The sequence below is a fragment of the Peromyscus leucopus genome, chromosome 1, assembly GCF_004664715.2.
Source record: "Peromyscus leucopus breed LL Stock chromosome 1, UCI_PerLeu_2.1, whole genome shotgun sequence".
Lineage (NCBI taxonomy): Eukaryota > Metazoa > Chordata > Mammalia > Rodentia > Cricetidae > Peromyscus > Peromyscus leucopus.
The window spans coordinates 116,488,054-116,497,158 of NC_051063.1; positions in this window are offsets into that span (position 1 = coordinate 116,488,054).

Genomic DNA, 9,105 nt, shown 5'->3' on the forward strand with positions numbered 1-9,105 from the left:
AACTCATCACTTCCCTGTCTTTAGAAATTAACCCTCTAAACTTTCTGGTTGCTTAGAATTTGAATAAAGATGAATAAGAAGGAACTATTGTGGCACATTGACTGCCTTTATTGGTTTGCTTTGGAACATTTACATGTTGTAGGCAACAGATGTGTTGCGTAATTGCAAGGGCTGATGAAAGGCTCATCTGCATCTGATTTCATGTATGGCAGCCAAAGAAGAAAAGCATGACTTAATGTCTCATGCAGTGTTAAACTCCCTTTCAGGTCATGATCCAAATAGCTGTGTTCCTGCAGTCATTTCCCACCAGTCATCTTATTAGTCTCAAGTATCCGTTACAGTAACAGAAAGTAGATTCAAACCTCAGAAACTCTCAGATGAGGATGCCTGATCTTTCAGGCTTTCTGGTAAACCTGTGTACCTCCCTCTGGAAGTAGAAATTAGCCTTACTCCCACGGAATGTCTCTAGAAAGAAGGAAGTAGCTCTCATCTTTATTAGTCAATTACCAAACAAGTATGTCTTTTGACCTGTAGAGACTCTAAGAGCTTCTTAGAGGCTCTTTGTCTTGAGAATATGGTCTGAAGAAATTAAGAGAGTTATCCCTTCATGATTCTTTGTATTTTAAATTACTTTTATTACTTTTATCTAATAATTACCAATGTTGTTTTAGCAACGATTACTATAATGAAAGCACAATTGCATCAGAATTGAAGTCTGGCTACAAAGTGGCTCAGATTGTCCTCTCCCACCACCTGTAAGGGTTAGTAAATCTAGAGATATTTCTGTCATTAATTAGATGAAGCAACTTCTCCAGCTCTGAGTTTCTACTAAATGGCATGTCAGCAACTACTGTCTAAACTCTACCTTAAGTTATATGATTAATTATTTCTTATGTAAGTAAGGAGAAAAATGGCTACAAATAAGTGACTCAAATATTCAAATTGTTTTATTCAAAAGAACAGTGTCACCATTATATTGGTAGCCTATAGTCAAGGCAAGCAAATGAAGTGGCCTAGTATATTTTCTGTGAATACAAAGGCTTTTATAACTATGTTTTAAAGTAAAACTCAAGTACTTTATTCTACGAACGTGTTAATTACACTGAATACTTTTGGCTGAGCTGTCGTCTTGAAGAAAATATCAATACAATTCAGTAAATAAGAAACTTAAACATGCAAGAGTAATTGGGGCAGGGACTTGAATGTGAGGAGGTAATGTTCTTCTTTTAAAGACAGATTTTTACTCAAGAGTGGGGTAGATAGGATAATGGAGAAAATGAGAGAGAAAGAGAGAGGGGGGTCCATTTTAGGTAGGAAGGACAGCGACAAAATTAAGGAAAGATGTGAAAGTTCTACTGCTCTTTACTAAAGTTTCAATGTGGCACAAATGAAATTTAATTGGAGGTCTCAATATCAGGATTTCCAGCAGTTCATTACTGATGGTATCTAATAATTCGTTTTACTTTTATGATGAATTCCTTTGAGATATTGAGAAAATCCTCATTTTAATTGATCACAAACACTCAAATGGTCTTATGTGTGGCTACTTCACAGAGTCCCTCCTCCTGTTGCTGTCTGAATTGTGTGACTTATTTCACTTATTTATCTATTTATTTCCCTCAGCATACTTCTAGGTGGTGGACATGCCGCAGAAGTGTTATAGCTTGTAGTATATAGGATTGGAATGGGGCTAACTTGGTGTTTATAATTCAAGCTGCCCTTGGTTAATATGCATCCTTGTTAGAGCTATAATAAAATGAACCTACATCATCACCTTTCCACTAGTAAAAATGAAAGCCACTGTGACTTCAGAGTTGGCTATGATAATATTTCTTATGCAATCCCTTAGTGATATGTTGAAAAGGATTAAAAAGAACGCATCACCTGCCATGGGAGAGTCCTGGGCTCTCACTGTAGGAGCTGTCCTGCAGCCGACATAGGAGGAAAGGGGAAATGCAGCCCTACAGCCCTACAGATAACTTTGACCTTTCCAAATACCACTTTCCAGTATTTTCCCTCTCTGTCTTCAAGACACTGGTAGTTATTTTGAGAAGAAAAGCATAACAAGCAAAGCCAGAAAAGCAGGAAGACCTGGATATCCAAGGTTTCCAAAAAGATTGTATGAAATTGTTTTAAGGAGTAGATGAAGCAAAATGTTCAGACAAGTGCAGACAGGTAATGTGCCTTATAGTTATTGGGATTTCTCATATATATATATTTCAATATTATGAAATACACGAAGGTTAGAAGATCAAATTGAGTTGATTGTGTCAATCCTACTTCCCTCCCCATTTAATAAATTTGGGAAGCAATGAAGAATGGGTTCCTATGTATAGTGCTTTATATGAGCTGATACATAAGACAGCCGCCAAGGTCAACTCAGCCACCTACAACGAGTACTTCTGTAAAGATGTGCCAGGAACTGTCCATTCAGCCTTGGATGGATTCCACTCTCATTTTTAATCATACGGCCAAGAAGAATTGTTTCAAAACCACTGATGCAGTCTTTCTTACTTTAGTTATTTTAAAGCTTTCTCTTATCTCTTCTCCTCGTCTTAATGTCTCTGGATGTGCCTCCAGTAAACTGTGGCCCCCATATTCTTTTTGCATTGTTCTGCTCTTTCCAAATAAGTATCAGTATTCATTGGAGAATCTTTCTCTGATTGTTTTGTCACTGAGATTGTCAAGATTCTGTTGTAAATAATACTACACACACACATATATGTATACACACACACACACACACACACACACACACACACACACACATAGTTTTTTCAAGACAGGGTTTCTTTTGTAGCCCTGGCTGTCCTGGAACTCACTCTATAGCCTAGGCTGGCCTTGAACTCAAAGATCCACTTGTAACTGCCTAAAGGTGTGTACCATCACCAACTGGCTCCAGTATAAAAAATATTATAGAGCTCTTAAGTTAAATTCTTTACCAACAAACTGAATTTAGCTTTTAGGTTATCAATGAACACATTATTTTTAATTGTTTAAGCTGATTATTTTGTATAAGGATATGTAAAAATAATTATTATATATTATCTTAGAGAGGCATCCATTTGAAATTAGGTATTATAATACCTTTGCATAATTACCAACATTCTAACTATTTGAAATGTTATTATTTTTGTTTCAGGATAAAAGAGAGACAATCACCTTTCTTAAATGTGTTCTATTTCATGTATTTGGAATTACACTAGGAAAGCACAATCTTGGCAAAGACATGAGGTAGGCATATCATAGTGCAATCTGCTGATTTTGCAGATATTACCCAGCTTACAAATGATGGTGTCTGCACCCAAATCCAAGCATGGGTCCAGTTCTACATGCCTTCAATGGGCAATATGTCTTTTGCACCTACTTTTTATTATATAAAAGTAAAGGGGAAAGTTTCTATACCCCAAGGTCTGAATCAAATGTTTTCATGGTCCATGTTCTCTGTTGATTGTTCCTTGTGGAAATAGCACCTCAGGAAGCATTCATTCAGATTCAACACCTGCCTCTCAAACAATGAAGCCATCTGGCAGAGCTCGCAAAACCTCAAAACAAGGTATCTCTCCTGTGTAACATCTTGCATTGTGACGTAAGAGCAAGTACTGCCCAAGCGCACTGCATAGGGGAGGGTACAGTGGTAGGCAGAGGCAGCTGAGTGCATGCAGAATGTTCAGTTGTGATCTGAAGGAATGCAGAGTTGATACTAGGGTGGCCCTATGGAGAGAGGAATTGGTTTCTGTCATTTTGGATCAAACAGTCACATGTCCCAGGAGAGTACACTGAAGTGGAAGAATGTTTAGCCAGAAAAGAGGAAAAAATGCAAAACTCACGGGGAAATTTTGCTGTGTAAAGTGTAATAAAAGTCAGCCAGGTGAGACTGTGGAAATAGGTCAGCGGATAGAGCATTTGCTGTGTACTTGTGAAAGCTGCTAAGGAGATGGCCAGGCTGTAACTCCAATGGGAATGAAGCAGCGACAGAAATCTCAGGAGAAAGTTGTCTAGCCAGACTAGCCAAAACCAATGTGCGCTGGGCGGTAGTGGTGCACGCCTTTAATCCCAGCACTCAGGAGGCAGAGCCAGGTGGATCTCTGTGAGTTCGAGGCCAGCCTGGTCTACAGAACAAGATCCAGGATAGGCACCAAAACTACACAGAGAAACCCTGTCTCGAAAAACCAAAAAAAAAAAAAAACAAAACAAAAAAAAACAAAAAAAACCCCACAAAAAGCCCAAACCAAGGTGCTCTGCTTCAGCAAGAGACCCTGTCTCAATATGCAAGGTGGAGGGTGACAGAGGAAGACACCTGAGGTCAAACTTGGGCCTTTATGCACACTCACACATGTGCACATGCACCCATATGTGCCCATACACTGTAAATGCACACGAGTACACACAAATACAAAAAAGTTGGCCAGGTTAAAAAACAATTACTAGCTGTTTTACTATTGTTACACTTTCTAAATGATAACCAGAACATATTTCTACCACACTTGCATCACTGTCTACTCCTACACTGACATATTTCCTAAGCTGCCTGTGCATCTCTATCTCCCCATCTTCACATGTCCATCCTTCTGCCTGCCCTCATCTCTCAGCCAGCAATGAACAAAGACTTAACTGTGTTCACACCTGGAGCAGTGCTATGTTAAGGTACCTGTGTGAAGGAATCTTTGTTTCGTTCACCTGGGTATCTGAAGTGCTTGAGGAAGCTTTCGCCCCCGTGGAAAACTGGAAGTGCTGTCAAGCTAATTTTCAGCTATGGTTTGGCTTAAATTATCATTTACATAAATGGGGATTTCTCTGCAAGCGGGGAAGGACTCAAAACGCTGTTGTAATTATAATTGTCAATTTCAAATTCTTACTCTCTCTGCTTCCCTCATGGCTTTTCTTCTCTGTCGAGTTGTAAGTGATTTATTACTCCCAGGAAAAAGAATACAATTTAGTAAGGCTTTTTAGCAATTGCATTTCAATCTTCCCTTTGAACAAATAGATGTTCTTGACTGATAATGAAGGAAAATCCAAGAGAAAAATGAGCTGAGGTTATAAGCGGGTAGTTTAAATGAATTAAAAATATTATAATTCTGATCAATAATTCAATAAGCAATATATGCATTTAACCTTTAAAATTGATTAAAAATTAATATACCGATCACATTCAATTTGGGTGGAGATGGGGGAAATGAGAGACATTGTCATACGTTTTAATGGGAAGAGAAATGGAAATGCCCTCTCTTGAAGAGTAATTTGGCATATCAGTGAGGACTTGAAGTTCATGTGGCTGCAATTCCATGGATAATAGGCTTATTGCATAACTGCTTATGGGAATAAATGGTGAGTAATATGGATGCAACACACAATGGAATATATATGGGACTATCAAAATAGAGCTTAAACAAGACGGAAATTCTAAGATGCACGATACAAAAGCGTGACCTGATGAATAAATATTGTAGTGTTTTATGTGTATATATAAAAAAACACTCTCAGATAATCTGACAGCTCTAAACAGTGTTTGTTTGGGGTGAGGGTGAGGAAAAAGCCACAATATCTCTAATTCACCATTCCAAAGGAGACCTATCTCTAATATTCCACAGTGCTATCATTTTTATCACTTAATTTTTACATAGTAACTTCTGTAGGGGAAAAATTATTTAAATAAATTTATTTATGTGTTTTACATCCGGGCCACAGTTTCCCCTCCCTCCTTTTCTTCCAGTCCCTCCCGCATAAACCCCTCTGTTCCCACCCCCCAATCCACTCCTCCTCTGTTTCTGTTTAGGAAAGGACAGGTCTCAAGTATCAACAAAACATGGCATATCAAGTTGCAGTAAAACTAAGCACCTCCCCATAGGCTCTTAGGGGCTCACAGAGACTGAACTGACAACGAGGGAGCCTGCATGGGACTGACCTAGGTACTCTGCATTTATGTTACAGTTGTTTAGCTTGGTCCTCTTGTGGGACTCCTAACAGTGGGAACAGGGGCTGTGTTCAACTCTTTCACAGGCTTTTGGGACCCTATTCCTCATACTGGATCACCTTGCCCAGCTGTAGAGGAAATTTTAAGGTAAAAATTCCAACCTTAAGTTGGTGTCCAAGGGCCACACTGCTCCCAGGCAAGCTGATCTGGATGGCCTGCATTGTCACCTGGGGCTATGTTGACATCCGGGCCTGAGCTGCCTCCTAGGACTATGTTTGGTGCTGTGGGATGTCTTTCTGTATGCTGTAAATATATGTTGCTCTGATTGGTTGATAAATAAAGCTGCATTGGCCTATGACAGGGCATGATGAAGCCACATGGGAAAATTGAGGAGAGATAGTGAAAGGAGAAAGGAGGATAAGGGGAGACGCCAACCTGCCATCCAAGGAGCAACATGTAATGGGGCGCATGTAAAGCCACAGAACACATGGTATACATAGATAAATAGAAATGGGTTAATTTAAGATGAAAGATCTAGCTAGCAAAAAGCCTGCCATAGGCCATACAGTTGGTCATTAATATAAACCTCTGAAGGATTACTTTATAAGCAGCTACAGGACCACAGGGCCAAACAGGACAATCAGGAGAGAGGGCCCTGAACTTTGCCTGGACAAAACAGTAGAGTTGACCCTGGCTATGTGAGTGAGCGGGGCTGGGACCTGAGGACCCGAAAGCAAGAGAACCCACACTCCTAACTGTAGCTAGAGTTTTCTGCCTTGCCCACAGTCAGGACAAATCTTTGTCACCCGCCAGTCCCACAGCCGCTCAGACCCAACCAAGTAAACACAGAGACTTATATTGCATACAAACTGTATGGCCGTGGCAGGCTTCTTGCTAACTGTGCTTATAGCTTAAATTAATCCATTTCCATAAATCTATACCTTGCCACGTGGCTGGTGGCTTACCGGCATCTTCACATGCTCCTGGTCATGGCGGCGGCTGCAGTGTCTCTCTGCCTCAGCCTTCCGCTTCCCAGAATTCTCCTCTCTCCTTGTCCCACCTACTTCCTGCCTGGCCACTGGCCAACCAGTGTTTTATTTATTGACCAATCAGAGCAATTTGACATACAGACCGTCCCACAGCACCTAACCCTCACCCCCCACTCCCCACCCCCCAACTCCATCCCCCACTCCTTGGTGTAGGCTGCACTGGGTGAGTTAACTGAGGCAATGCTGGAGAGCTCACCTGGGTAGTGAGGATGAGGGAAAAAGGCAGTGAGCTGACCAACCCAGCTACCAGCCAGGCCCAGAACTAGGACTGTGAGTTGGCCCATGCCAGCATCCTACTAAATCTATGAACTGTTAGAGCATGTGAAGGGGATGAACCTACAGATCCCAAACAGTAGAATCTCCATGACACGGGACAGCAACAGGATATCCAAGAGGAACTCAAGTGAGAGCCCATTATCATTGGTGTAGCAGAAACTGGAGGCCTCTAGCCAGACCAATGACTCCTGCCAGTGAACACTTGAAAGTAAAGATGAGTGGGCTAAAGGGTAAACTGTGTGACTCAACAGACCACACTACAGCTTCCATGACAAGATTCTTCTTTTCTTTCTTGTCTTTTTGTTGTGTTTTTTTTTTTTTTTTTTTTTTGTTAAATTTGGCTTTGTTTTAGGAGGAGGTTGCAAGGGCAGAGGGTGGATGCTAGCAGATGGGGAGATAAGTGGCATCAGAAAGCATGGTGGAAATCCACAAAGAATCAATAAAACTAAAAGCAAACAAACAAAAAACCACTTTAAGCCTGCCCAACAACCCAGAATGCACTCCCCGCCCCCACTCCATATCCCGACCTATGACTTTAGAAGAAGTCTTTGGCTCTACCAGAGGCCAGGCAAGATCTAGGAACCCCAGGTAAGACACTGCCTACCACCAGCTAATACTCCTTCAAACCCACCCAATAACCCCAGACTACACCCCTTTCTTGGGCTCCATACCTTCTCAGTAAATGGATATAGGATCTAATGAGTTTTTAGTATTTATGTGTCCACTTGACAAGAATGAGAACCATTTGGGAAGAAGAACTTTCAATTGAATAAAAACAAATGCCTCCATAAGATTAGCCTGTAGGCAAGTTTGTAGTGCATTTTCTTAACTAGTGATTGCTATGGGACTGCCCAGTCTATGGTGGGTGGTTTCACCCCCAAACTGGTGGTTCTGGGTGCTATAAGAAAGCAGGCTGAGCAAGTCACTCATCAGCATCCCTCCGTGGCATCTGCATTAGCTCCTTCTTCTGGTTCCTGCCTGTTTCTGTTCTGACTCTGTGAGTGAAGGACTGTACTGTGGAACTGATAACTGAAATAAAACCTTTTCTTCCCAGGTTGCTTTTGTTCAATGGTGTTTTAACACAGCAACCAAAGCTTCAGCTAAGACATTATCTACATATGTCACTGGGAATTCAGAGAAGAAATTGGAAATGGCATCCAAAAGTGTTTCTCAGGAAACTTTACTGCATATCTGTTACAATTTGATTCTTAAGTGTTCTTTGAAGTCCCAGTGTTGAAGCCTGTGGTGCTATGAGTGAGCTGTCTTGGGAAAATGTGTGGTGGGGCTTAGAGGAAGGGCCTTGGGACATGGTGAATAATGTCCTTGAGTGTGTGCTGGGACTCAAACCTTCCTTTTTCCTTCTGCTTCCTCTATGGCAAGTCATGAGCAGCTTTCTTTCCACCATGGTATCCTGCCTTGCCACAGGCCCAGAGTGATGGGGCCAAATGACTGTGGCCTGAAATTTCTGAAACCACGAGGATCCCAAATAAATCTTTCCTCTTTATAAGCTGCTTATCTCTGTGCTTTAGTCACAGAAATGAAAAACGGAGTTATAAAACATTCTTATCACGTGTTCATATGGTGCCGAAATTCAAAGCAAATAAACTTTTGCGAGTCGTGTCAGAGTGCATTTACCCACTCAGTATGGGTGTCAGGCAGTGCAGTGATCCTATCTCACGGTGACTGCAAAGTCCCATCGTTATGCACATAAGGAGGGCCCTGTGTCAGAAGCTGATCTTGCTTGTTGCCATCAAACACTGGATGCCCTTCGTCTCCCTTAGGTTAGAAAAACATAACATGTCTACACAACACTTTCCTTTCCATTTTGATTGACAACCGAGGGATGAAAAGAACAAGGAACCAGGA